The 14177-nt window shown below is 42.3% G+C and overlaps 1 protein-coding gene across 3 annotated transcripts in view; it reads right to left on the bottom strand.

Moving 5' to 3' along the window:
* The window catches only part of MRAP2 (melanocortin 2 receptor accessory protein 2), a 55561-nt gene extending 46648 nt beyond the window's left edge, over positions 1-8913 (bottom strand). Inside the window, exon 1 of one of the 3 annotated variants that reach the window (XM_047860656.1) lies at positions 8825-8913. The gene's annotated coding sequence lies outside the window, so the exon portion shown is untranslated. Of the gene's footprint in view, positions 1-8409; positions 8485-8824 lie in introns of those variants that run through there. The other 2 variants (XM_047860654.1, XM_047860657.1) reach the window with 2 other exon arrangements.
* Positions 8914-14177: the final 5264 nt, after the last annotated feature.

Raw genomic sequence — 14177 nt, 5'->3', positions numbered from 1 at the left:
GCCGGGACTACATGGCCCCTCTGTTTATGGGTACTTTAATGATACTCACTTTCCTTCAGCTGACTGCTCACTCTTCCTTAGTCTCTGGATTTCTGGAAACTCTAGCTGTTGGGGTGCCCTCACTCCTGGGCTGAATTTAGAGTGGCTCCAGGTCAGCCCTCTTTCCTGCATGGTCCCACTTGGTCCCACAGGAAGGTCTATGATATCTTTTGCCCTAACAAACTCTGTGAAGGCAGGTGATCCTACTGCCCAGGCCACCACATGAGCCCCAAATGCAAGAAACACCTGTACAGTTCAACTAGTGTTTCTTCAAAAGTCCCCCTTGCTGGATTTGGGATGAAGGAAATGATCTTTCTGAATAAATCTCCTTAATAAAGCCTCCTCTCATAATCCTCATATTCTTGAAGCAGCCAGTGGGGTATGTTATGCAAAAGTTCTCAAATATATACACTAAAATTTCTACTTGGTGGTCTAGCACTGTCTTTTGGAATTTCACATAATTTGAATGTGTGGCTCAGTCAAAACTTTACTTCAGTACCCTACTTACATACCCATACATACAAATGCATAGACTATAATTTCCAATTATTTTTAAAGTTTATTTACTTTTATGTATCTACTAAAGTTGAGGAATTTGAGCATTGAAAGGGGCAGAGACATGGAAGTCAATACTCTCTCACTGGGGGGGAACACTCTCTCAATCCTGACAGAAAATCACCTAAAATTGGCTTGATCTGATACTGGGAACAAACCTACTTCCTCTTCTCCAGATATCTGAGGGCTGGTCTCATAACTGGCCAAGGCTCCTCTCTGCCAGGCTACATACTTATTGTTCCTCACATGGCCTAGTCTTCAGATCCTCATCATCTAGGTCACTTTGCTCTGGATGCTGCAAAGTTAGTTTCTGTCCTCCATTAAGGAGCCACCAGAAGGGGATGCTGTGTGGAGGGAGCCTAGGCTCCCATGATCCAGTCATCACAGGTTTGAGGTAGGTGGTAGTAGTTAAGGGCCCAGGTTCTAATCCCAGCTCTACTGTTTACTGGCTATGTAATCTTAAACAAATTATTTAATCTTTCTGTGCTTCAGCCTTCTCATCTGTTACCGGAGAATGGTGATAATTATATTCCCTACTTCATGAAGTTGTTACAGGGATTGAGATAAAATTGTGAAACACTCATAATTATGCCTGGCACATAATAAGCTCCACACAAATGTCTGTTTAAAAAAAAAAAAGACATGTCATTGTCATTGCAACCCAAGTTTGCGACTGAGTAGCTACTTCACATTATGGTCCTTTCAGGGCTTGGTGAGCCACTGAAATCCTTGGGTTTTTTTTTCTTTTACATTAATTATGAATTGCTTCTCACTGGGGTCACTCCATCTTTTACTTTTTAAATTGACTGTGAACCTAAATGCAGGACTAGGTCTTCAGCCTTCTAGTATTATTATCTCTTGCCCAGATATAAAATGTGTCTCATGGAGTATCCTGCCAGATTTGTACTTGCCACATCTCTGATAAATGTCTCCTCTATGTCTTTCTCCTGATAAATAATACCAAGGAGGTGCAGGGACAGGGAGAGAGCCTTGTTGTACATCCTCTATTCCCTTACTTCATCCTTAGGGATAGTATGAGACTTTGCAAAATGCTTCTGCAAAGGCAGGACACTCTTTGGGCCATCTGTAATGGGGAGCAGGGACCAATGACTAAATTATTTGTATGTCTCTAGCTTTGGGAAGCCCCATTTGTAAAATGTAAATAGCAACATCCACCTAGCTGTGAGAAGTAAAGGAGATTGTGCCCAAAAGTGGGCACTAGGGCACTAGAAAGCAGCTTGCCAAGTCACTGCCATACCGAAAACATTAAAAGGTCAAAAATAAACATTCTCCAGAAGACATAGCATATTGGGCCACAAAATCAGTCTCAACAAATACAAGAAGATCCAAGTCATATCATGTACCTGTTCTGACCACAACACTATGAAACTAGAAGTCAACCACAGAAAAAAATCTAGAAAGACCAGAAAGACATGGAGGGTATATAACATTCTACTAAACAATGAATGAGTCAACCAGGAAATAAAAGAAGAAATAAAAAGATATATGGAAACAAATGAAAATGAACATAATGGTCCAAAATATTTGGGCTTCAGCAAAAGTGGTCCTAAGAGGGAAGTATATAGCAATACAGGCCTACCTTATGAACAAGAAAAATCTCAAGTAAAAACCTAACCTTACACCTACAGGAGCTAGAAAATGAACAACAAATGAAGCTTAAAGCCAGCTGAAGGAAGGAAATAATAAAGATTAGAGCAGAAATCAATGATATAGAGACAAAACAAAAACAAAAACAATAGAACATTAGAACAAATCAATTAAACCAGAAACTGGTTCTTTGAAAAAAATCAACAAAATTGATAAACCTCTATCCAGACTTACCTAGAAAAAGTGAAAAGAACTCAGATAAATAAAATCACAAATTAGAAGAAATAACATCCAACACCACAGAAATACAAACAATTATAGGAGAATACTATGAAAACTATATGCCAACAAATTGGACAACCTAGAGGAAATGGACAATTTCCTAAAAGCATATAACTACCAAAACTGAAACAGGAAGAAATAGAAAATTTGAACAGAATGATACCTAGCAAAGAAATCAAATCAGTAATCAAAAAACTCCCAACAACAACAGTCCAGGACCAGATGGCTTTACAGGTGACTTCTACCCAACATTTAAAGAAGAGTTAATACTTATTATTCTCTGGGAATGCAAGCTGGTGCAGCCACTCTGGAAAACAGTATGGAGGTTCCTCAAAAAACTAAAAATAAAACTACCCTACAACCTGGCAATTGCACTACTAGGTATTTATCCAAGGGATACAGGTGTGCTGTTTCGAAGGGACACATGCACCCCCATGTTTAGAGCAGCACTATCAACAATAGCCAAAGTATGGAAAGAGCCTGAATGTCCAACAACAGATGAATGGATAAAGAAGATGTGGTATATATATACAATAGAGTATTACTCAGCAGTCAAAAAGAATGAAATCTTGCCATGTGCAACTACGTGGATGGAACTGGAGGGTATTATGCTAAGTGAAATTAGAGAAAGACAAATAACATATGACTTCACTGACATGAGAACTTTAAGAGACAAAACAGATGAACATAAGGGAAGGGAAACAAAAACAATATAAAAACAGGGAGGGGGACAAAACAGAAGAGATTCACAAATATGGAAAACAAACTGAGGGTTATGGGAGGGATTGTGGGAGGGGGGATAGGCTAAATGGGTAAGGGGCACTAAGGAATCTACTCCTGAAATCATTTTTGTACTATATGCTAACTAATTTGGATGTAAATTTAAAAAAAATAAAAAGTAAAACAAGTTTAAATAAATAAATAAATAAAATACTTATTCTTCTCAAACTATTCCATAAAATAGAAAAGGAAGGAAAACCTCCAAAATCATTTTATGAAGTCAACATTACCCTGATGCCAAAACCTGAGAAAGAAAGCACAAACAAAGAGAACTATAGGCCAATCAATATTTCTGATGAACACAAATGCAAAAATCCTCAACACAGTAGTAGCAAACCAAATCCAACAGTACATTAAAAAAATAATCCACCATAATCAACTTGGATTTATTCCTGGGTTGCAAGTGTGGTTCATATTTGCAAATCAATCAATGAGATACATCACATTAATATAAGAAAGGATAAGAACCCTATGGTTATTTCAATAGATGCAGAAAAGCACTTGAGAAAGAACATCCATTCGTGATAAAAACTCTCAACACAGTAGATTTAGAGGGAGCATACTTCAACATAGTAAAGGCCGTATATAGCTAATATCATCTTAAATGGAGGAAAAGTGAGAACTTTTCTTCTATGATCAGGAACAAGACAAGGATGTCCATTTTCTCCACTTTTGTTCAATATAGTACTGGAAGTCCTAACCACAACAATCAGACAACAAAAATAAATAAAAGTCATCTAAATCAGGATGGAAGAAGTAAAATTTTCACTATTTGCAGATGACATGATACTATATAAAGAAAACCTGAAAGACTCCACCAAAAACTGCTAGGCCTGATTAATGAATTTAATAAAGTTGCAGGATACAAAATCAATGTACAGAAATCTGTTGCATCTTCATACACTAATAGTTAAGTAGCAGAGAAAGAAATTAAGAAAACCATCCCACTTACAACTGCACGAAAACCAATAAGATACCTAGGAATAAACCTAACCAAAGAGGTGAAAGACCATACTCTGAAAATTATAAAACACTGATGAAATAAATTGAAGATGATGAAATAAGTGAAAAGACATTCCATGCTCATGGATTGGAAGAACCAATATTATTAAAATGCCTATACTACCCCAAAAAACTATACATTTAATGCAATCCTTATCAAAATACCAACAGCATTTTTCACAGAACTAGAATAAAAATCCTAAAATTGTATGGAACCACAAAAGACCTCGAATAGCCAAAGCAATCTTGAAAAAGAAATACAAAGCTGGAGGCATCATAGTTCTATACTTCAAATTATATTACAACGCTGTAGTAATCAAAACAGATGATACTGACACAAAAATAGACACACAGATCAATAGAACAGAATAGAAAACCCAGAAATGAACCCACAATTACATGATCAATTAATCTTCAACAAAGCAGAGAAGAATATCCAATGGAAAAAAGACAGTCTCTTCAACAAATGGTGTTGGGAAAACTGGACAGCCACATGCAAAAGAATGAAACTTGACCATTCTCCTTCACCATATACAAAAATAAACTCAAACTGGATGAAAGACTAAATGTGAGACCTGAAACCATAAAAATCATTGAAGAAATAACAGGCAGTCATTTCTCTGACATCAGCTGTAGCAACTTTTCCTAGATAAGTCTCCTGAGGGAAGGTAAACAAAAGCAAAAATAAGCTATTGAGCTATGTCAAAATAAAAAGCTTCTGCACAGCAAAAGAAACAATCAACAAACGTAAAAGGCAACCTACAGAATGGGAGAAGATGTTTGCAAATGACATATCCAATAAAGAATTAGTATCCAAAGTTTATGAAGAACTTATAAAACTCAACACCCAAAAAACAAATAATCCAATTTAAAAACGGGCAGACGACATGAATAGACATTTTTCCAAAGAAGACACAGATGGCCAACAGACACATGAAAAGATGCTCAACATCACTGATCACCAGGGAAATGCAAATCAAAACTTCAATGAGCTATCACCCCACACCTCTCAGAATGACTAAAATCAACAACACAAAAAACCAAAACAGGCTTTGCCAAGGATGTGGGGATAGGGGAGCCCTCTTGTACTATTGGTGGGTATGCAAACTGGTGCAGCCACTCTGGAAAACAGTATGGAGTTTCCTCAAAAAGTTAAAAATAGAACTACCCTACAATCTAGTAATTGCACTACTAGGTGTTTGCCCCATGAACACAAAAACATTAACTCAAAGGGATACATTCACCCTAATGTTTATGGCAGCATTATATACAATAGCCAAATTATAGAGCCCAAGTGTCCATCGACTGATGAATGGATGAATGGATAAAGAATATGTGGTATATATAAGCAATGGAATATTACTCAGCCATAAAAGAAGAATGGAATCTTGCCATTTGCAATGACATGGATAGAGCTAGAGAGTATTGTGCCAAGCAAAATAAGTCAACCAGGGAAAGACAAATACCATATAATTTCACTCATGTGTAGAATTTGAGAAACAAAACAAATGAGCAAAGGGGGGAAAAAAGAGAGAGAGAGGCAAATCAAGAAACAAACTCTTAACTATAGAGAACTGATGGTTACCAGAGGGGAGGCAGGTGGGGGGAATAGGTGAAATACGTGATGGGGATTAAGGAGGGCACTTGTGATGAGCACGGGGTGTTGTATGGAAGTGTGGAATCATTATACTTTACACCTGAAACTAGTATTACACTGTATGTTAACTATCTGGAATTTAAATAAAAACTCTAAAAAAATAAAAGGTTAAAAATAAGGAATTTATAGAGGAATTCTGATTGACAAAATATCAGGCCTAGAGAAATGGGGAAGAGGAAGGCTACATTTTCCAGAATGTGCAGATGATACAATTTGCAAAGTGAAACCCCACCATGAGCAGAGTGGGGGTAGCCTAGAAGGATGAAGAGGGACATCCAGGGATAGGTATGGACACCCCTACAGAGGCAGCAGGATGGACAACACAGAACAATACACACACACATTTGATAAAACAATACTCTCCCTTGCACATACAATGCACTTGATGTTTTCTCTCCCCTGCTATTTAATTTCACGTAAAAAAAAAAAATGCTGATGATGGAGCACCTGGGCGGCTCAGCTGGTTAAGCATCCAACTCTTGATTTTGGCTCAAGTCATGATCTCACATTTCACGGGACTGACTCTGCATCAGGCTCCATGCTGACAGTGCAGAGCCTGCTTAGGATTCTCTCTCTCTCTCTCTCTCTCTCTCTCTCTCTCTCTCTCTCTCTCTCCCCCAGTCTCTTTCCCTCTCTCTCAAAATAAATAAAATAAACTTTTTAAAAAAAAATTTTTTTTTTCCCAACGTTTTATTTATTTTTGGGACAGAGAGAGACAGAGCATGAACGGGGGAGGGGCAGAGAGAGAGGGAGACACAGAATCGGAAACAGGCTCCAGGCTCTGAGCCATCAGCCCAGAGCCCGACGCGGGGCTCGAACTCACGGACCGTGAGATCGTGACCTGGCTGAAGTCGGATGCTTAACCGACTGTGCCACCCAGGCGCCCCAATAAACTTTTTTTTTAAATGCTGGTGCAACTCACTACATTCATATCATTACCCTATATGAGTTATAACCCACATTTGAAAAACAACGGGGTATGGCATGCCCCAATCTACAAACGGGTAAGTCTCTAGAAAAGAGAAATCGTTTGACATAAATTGTCTTTGCAAATCCTTTCCTGGGTGGTCTTTAGCTTTCTCCTTTAAAAATTTGTTCTGAAACACTGCCAGGATTCAATGTTTCCCTCTTTTGAAAAGTCTGGTTGGGGTTCTCCTCTCTCAAGCCTGCTTTAGGGCGATGGTGAATGCTTTCACTGCTCTAGGATGCCTGTTTTTTGGCCTTGAGCAATCCAGCCCAGTCTTGGGTTTCAAGACCTCTTAAAGGGTCTTATTTCTTTGCTCCCAGAAAGAAACAAACTGGGAGCAACTCTGCCTTCTCCTCCACCTGCTGGTATCCTGTCATCTTCCATAAACATTGGATGATCAGGGCATAACCCCTTGATGTGGACACTCCAACTCATGGTGGCCTCTCCCATCCTGGACCTTACCGGTGGCAGGCCCAGGCCACTTTCCTACCTGTGTTCTTAGTAAGGAACTCCTTGTGATGTACCTAAGGGGCACTAGCTTCACAGTCCTAGTTTCCAGGCCTCTACTCCCACTATTAACTGGAGGATTCGGTTGGAAAACTTGTATCTCAACCTAAGCATTTTTCACGTGCAAACTGGAAATACTATCACTTACCTTTGGGGTTTTCATAAGGATTTATAGATGGAAGTTCCCCTCTCTTCCCTGGAATAGCATTGGCAATTTCTCCCAACCCCCCTTTGCTTTCAGGACACCATTAAATGTTTCCTTATGTCATGAGATTAAATCCAGAGTAATAGCTGGGATTCCTCGAGTCTTCTAAACTGCTTAGGAAACCACAAAGCCTCAAAACAACTTTCTAACGAGACGATCTTTTGTCTTCCTCAATTAATTATGCGGCAAGGATGGAAAAGGAAGAAAAACGAAACCGGTATTTCCCTCTAATCAGTAAAATGACCTGCGGGCAGGCTCCCTAGCGCAAACGAAATGAATTAACTGTCAAGCCAGGACTCCGAGAACCCTGCCCACCGCAGGGGGCGTGCACCCCGGGCCAGCGGACAACGCACTTCCCCTGGATGCGTAGGGTCCCCGCCCCCAGAAGGGCTCTCAGCTGTAGGGCACAAAGGTGGCAGGCAGACCAGGGCGTGGAAAGTTTTCTCACGGGCGGGGGAAGGTGTTCCACGGCCTTCCCAGTGGAATGGAGGAAACCCACCCAAGCCGAAGCCCAAGCCCCGAGCGCCACCGCTCCCAGCCTTTTCGGACGGCCTCCGGCGGGACGCTCACATCAGCGGGCTGCGAGAAAGGTTATAAACTTGGGTGCTCTCCACCGGGTCTCACTCTTCTCCTGCGCACCTCCAAAGCCTCAATTTTCCCCTTCCCACTCCCATCCTCCCAAACATCCCCCAACTAAAGTCCACCCCCAAACCCAACGGAGCCCGACTGCCTGCCTTCTCTCGAGCCTCCCGCACCCAGTGCCTCGGCTCTGCGTGGTCCCGGGCGCCCCGTCCCGCCCGCGGTTACCGGCTGGCGCTCCCCGGCCCGCGGGCGCCGCTCCTCCGAGGTGCGTGAGCTTCGCCACCGCCTCCACCTCCTCCCGCGGCCCCGGGCTTGGCGAGTCGCTCCTGGCGCCGCGGTGCGGCGGGGACGCGCGCTCCCGACCTGCAGGCGAGCTGGCCCAGGGTTGCCGAGGCCCAGAGGAGGCGAGCTTTGCCGAACCCTGCTCCTCGCTGTCTGGATAAGAGCTTTCCGCCAAGAAGGGGAAAAGGGATCCGAGAACTCTTTACCCTCCCCAGCTCTGCAGTGGGTCCCTCTGGCCGATTTTGACTAATGAGCTGAGCAAGGAGAGGGCAGCATGAATGAGATTTATGAGAAATCCTCAGCGTTGGATTCAAGTTCAGTAAGGCCGGGCTCCTCTAGCACGAGCTGCTAGAATTACCTCAATTTCAGTTTCTTCTCTTGCTTCCAGGTACCGGTGCCAACGGACAGTCTAAATGTCCCCCAAAGAGGGCCTCAAGAGGATAGGACTGGACCAAGAAAGAGTAGTTTCAAGTTAGCAGAAGTGGCTGTCTCCTCCCTTCCTGTAAATCTTTACTGGATTCCTATTCCATGCCAGACGCTGATCTGGGTGCTGTGGATTCTATCTCCTGGAGCTTGTCTTCTAGTAAAGAGACACTCGATAAACATAAATAAAATATGCAGTATGCGCCATGGCAATAAATGCTACCGAGAAAGAATAACTCAGGGAGCGGATAAAGAATGTTGATGGCTGTGGTCGGAGGTGGCCCCAAGTGAAGGTGGCTCTTGAGTATGTAAGAAATGGACCACGGGAATCTACCCCAAAAACCAAGAGCACACTGTACACACTGTATGTTAGCCAATTTTGACAATAAATTATATTGAAAAAATATTGAAAAAAAAAACTGAGATAAGAGAGCAAATCCTGCTGGCATCTGGGAGAAAGCCCTTGCTGCATTCCTCTCACTGAGATGTTCTTTATTGTGGGAGGCATTTCCTTTACTATGCATAGGCGCCCTATCAGGCAGTATTATTACCATTTTACAAATGAGGAAAGTGTAGTTTAGGGAGGTTAAATGAATTGCCTGAGGTCACAGATTATGGTAAATGGAGGAGCTTCCCTTCAAACTCAGGAAGCCTGGTGCCCCAGAACCATGGTTTAACCAGAACCACAGGGCAGTGGGGAAAATGCAACATTAGCAGCACGCAGGCAGGCAGGCAGGCTGGCGGCAGTGTGATTAACTTCATCTCTCAGTGTCAGAAAAAGATTCCCCGTGTCACTGACTTTTTTGAAAAAGCTAGTTCCATTATTACGTGTCATATGAAACATCTTGCAAACATCTTTACAGCTGTGTGTGTGTGTATAATCCTCACCCTCATCCTCGGGCAGTGTAATTCTCAATGACATAATCTGACCATCTGTGATGAGATTCTCGAGTCCTTCCCTAACTCTGTGCATCGCTCCTGCTCCTGTTTATGCAGACACGATCTGTCACCCATGCAGTGAAGCCTGCACAGCACGACATCAGAGAGCAGAGCCGCAAAATTGGGGGCGCTGAGAGGCAAAGGGGCAAACCAGTCTCTGCCTCAGAATCAGAATCTGATGGCCGCTTTGGGGCAGAGTGCCAATGGCTCCTGAGGCAGAGAACAGGGGCACATTGCACTATGTGGCAGAGGCCACTGAACATCAGTTTCAGAGGCTAGAACTGCCGCATCCAGTGGGAACAGCACCGTCAGTAGGATGGTCGAACTCCTGTTTCTCTGCTAAGTATTTCTGCCCTCCCACGGCTACACCCATTCCCTTCTCCTCTCCCCCAGTGCCAGCAACATCTTCCTACCTGGAGTTTGGCTCTAAAATAGTCTCCTCTTATTCCTCCATAGCCACCCCCCTCTCTCTATAGATATAGATATAGATGATACAGATATATGTAAAGTTTATTTATTTTGAGAGACAGAGCACGAGTGGGGGGAAGGGCAGAGAGAGAGAGAAGAGAGAGAGAGAATCCCAAGCAGGTTCTGAGTAGAACCCAGCACCGGGCTCCAACTCACAAAGCTGTGAGATCATGATCTGAGCTGAAACCAAGAGTCAGACGATTAACTGACTGAGCCAGCCAGGTGCCCCTGGCCTGATTTATATTTAATTTTTCCACAAGTCTTAGCATAATACCTTGCAGTCAGTGGACCTTTAGTGAGTATTTTGTGAATTAATCTATAAGAATGCAACTTCAGTGTCTCTTACTTTTGTCTTTTCATTCCAAAATAGCTTTCAAGATCATGGTAATTTAGTGACAAGACTGAGTTACATGTAGCTATAGCTGTTGCTTGTCCATAGAAATTGACAACAGTTTACTTTGAGGTAAATTCTATTTGCCCCATCCTAGAATTTGAAAACTGAGATTTAGGAGTCATTGCTCCAAGGTCAGAATACGAATCATTGCCAGAGCCAAGATTTAAACCCAGGGCTCTGACTCCAAAGTGCATGCTCTTCGCCACAAGCTCATGCTGCTCCTTCTTCGGTCATTTATTCACACATACATTCATTGAGCTTTCGATCAATATTTGTATTTATTGTCTCTATTCTGCACCAGGCATTGTCAAAATAGCAATGATTAAAACTCAGTTCTTGGGGAATTGATGGAAGGTGGCCCAAAGGTACAAAACCTCCAGTTATAAGATGAATAGGCACTACGGATGGAACCTACAACGTGATGACTGTGCTGTAGGATACACAGGAATGTTGCCACAAGAGTAGATCCTAAGGGCTCTCATCACAAGGAAAGTTTTTTTTCTGTTTTTGTTTGTTCTTTTTACTGTATCCATATGAGAGGATAGATGGTAACTAAACTTACTGAGGTAATCACTTTGCAATACATGTGAGTCAAACCATTATGGTGGTTTATATACACAGTGATTCTGTCATTACTTAATGTATACAGTGATGTATGTCACTTATATCTCAATAAAACTGGAGGAACAAAGACAAGGAACAATAACAGAGTTATTGCACTCAAAGTTGCTTGCAATCTAGTAGAAGGGACAGACAAATTGGAAAATACTCAGACTTCAGTGTTATAAAGCTTATAAAAGAGATGCATAGAGGTCCTAAAGGGACACTTTGTTTTAGCTTTGATAATGACAATAAGGATTCACTGAAAAGATAGAATATAATTTTAATTTTGAAGGATATAGTTTTTTATAATGAAGAAAAGCATATGGTAGACAAAGGGCATCTGCAAAAATATGGAAGCATGAAAAAATACTGTACATTCAGGGAATGACCGCAATGATTTGGGGTGCATCATGGTGAGAGCAGTACTGAGGGCAAGCTGGAAAGGTAAGCACAGCCAAAACACAAGGGGTCCATGGAGTCCACTACTCTCTTAAAATGTACAAAATCATGAATGTCTATGTACATGCATTTTCCAGGGAAGAGGTTTGATAGCTTTAGTCAAATTACCAAAGGGGTTGACTGACCCAGAGCCAGGAGGTGGCCTGCTGCACAATCCACAGAACACAGGTAACCCCCAGGAGGTTGCAACATCAGGATTGGGGTTGGCCACAAGGCTCACCCACCAAATCACCTCCAAACATGGAGTGCATTGCCAGCCCTGGGCAAGGATGGCTGAACCCTTACCCTTCAGCACCTGCACCCAGTTCCCCTCCAAGGACAGAAGGAAGGCAGAGCTGGGCAGCCAACATACCAGAAGGAGGGAGCTGACAGCTCAGAACTTTTACCAGACAGCAGGACCACAGTGAACCAAGATTCTAAGCCCTCGGTGCATTGCCCCACCAGACTTTTGCCCCTACCCTACCTTCCTATGTTGAAGTCCTAACCCCCAATACCTCAGAATATGACTATATTTGGAGATAGGGCCTTTAAAGATGTAATTGAGGTCAAATGAGGTCATGTGAATGGGCCTTAATCCTATCTGACTTGTGTCCTTATAAGAAGAGGTAAGGACACACAGACACTTGTGTACACAAAGGGATGACCATGGCAAGAGGCACCAAGAGGGAAGCCACATGCCAGCCAAAGAGGGAGGCCTTAGAGGAAATTAACCCTGCTGGCACCTTGATCTTGGACTGCCAGTCTCCAAAACAATGAAACAATAAATTTCTGTTGTTTAAGCCATCAAGTCTGTGGTATTTTGTTTGGCAGCCCTAAACATCTAATACATTTACAAAATGTAGATTCAAATTCAAAGATGAAAATTTTAAGAAATTCAGTATAGTGGCCACAGAGCATTAAATCTCAAATGAGGGCTTTCCTAAGCATGGAATGTCATGCTGCTACACTGGTCACATCCCCCTGAAGCCAGGTCTTAGAAATAGGGGAGTGACAATCTGCAGACAATTTGGGATCTGGGAGTGGAGAGGTGTGGCTAAAGCAGTGGGAACAGATGAGACTGCCTCCCAGAAACACGAAGTGAAAAGACAAGAGAAGAGAAAGAGTTGATATCAGAAACATGGAACACAAACCTGGAAGGAAGACAGAGAAAGAACGATTAGAGAACTAAGGGATGAACAAGAGAAGGTGGAACCTGATGGAGAAATGGGCACTAGTGTCAAAGACCCAAGGTTAGGTGATTAAGAACTTGAGCCCATTGGTCTTTGCACAGAGGTCATGTGGTGGAAACAGGTCAGATTACTGTTGGTTAAAGAGTAAGGACGGCAATTATAGGCTACTCCTCTAAGGAGGCTGGGGAGGGGCTGGAAGTGGGACTGCTGGGGACCTCTGTGCAAGCACAGGAGGAGTCCAGGAGACTGAAATCCAGCCCCACATTCTGTCACCCCATCAGCCTTCAGGTCAATGGGAGGTATTCTAGCAGAGGCACCAAACTGCCTAGCCTTGAATAACAAAGCTGTAGCTGGAGCTTCTCTTTTTATCTGTTTATTCTTGCGGCCCCCTCTCTTGTTCCATGAGAGCAGGAACTGTTCTGTCTCCACCAGGGACTAGCTGCAGCACCTGGCACCCAGGAAGCACAGTAACGTATGCTGAATAAATTAATGGGATGCAGAGTCAAGTGACAGGTTGTGTTTGTTTTGTTTTGTCTTCATTTATTTGTTTCAGATGGAAAAGTCTTAAACATGTTTATAGATTGAGAGCTTCCAGAAGGAAGAGAGAAGTTGAAGAAAGATTTGAGAGAGGAAAGAATTGATGAAATAAGAGACTAGGGAATAGAGTAAGAAAATAAATCAACATAAATACTAGAAGCAAAAAATTTTTTTGTATCTGAATCATCCTTTGGGAAGTTCATTTATTCATCTAGTGGTGACTACCTTGCTTTATCCTGGACCCTACTAGGGGGCACCTGGGTGGCTTAGTCAGCTAAGGTTTCAGCTCTTGGTTTCAGCTCTTGGTTTCAGCTCAGGTCACGATCTCAGTTTGTGAGTTCAAGCCCCACATGGGGCTCCACACTGACAAAGCAGAGTCTGTTTGGGATTCTTTCTCTCCCCCACCCCCCACTGAAGTTCACTCTCTCTTTCAAATAAATAAACTAAAAAAAATTATAACCTGGACTCTACTGGGAATGGAGAACTTTTAGGAAGGGAGGTTGGATACAAAAGAAAGTGAAAGAGCTATTTCCTTCCAGCTATTCAGGATGGCACCATCTAGTTGAAGAGATTTCTCATGGAAAAAGGTAAACAATGATGAAACACAGCAACACAGCAAGGATGGTCCCAACTGTTTGAGTAATAAAAAACAAAACAAAACAAAACAAAACAAAAAAACCCCACAAAGATTCAGAAACAGAATGAATGGAGAGAAACCT

Source organism: Prionailurus viverrinus, chromosome B2, assembly GCF_022837055.1.
Source record: "Prionailurus viverrinus isolate Anna chromosome B2, UM_Priviv_1.0, whole genome shotgun sequence".
NCBI classification, from domain to species: domain Eukaryota; kingdom Metazoa; phylum Chordata; class Mammalia; order Carnivora; family Felidae; genus Prionailurus; species Prionailurus viverrinus.
The sequence above is the reverse complement of the archived record's forward strand: the minus strand, read 5'-3'. Positions and strand labels throughout refer to the sequence as shown.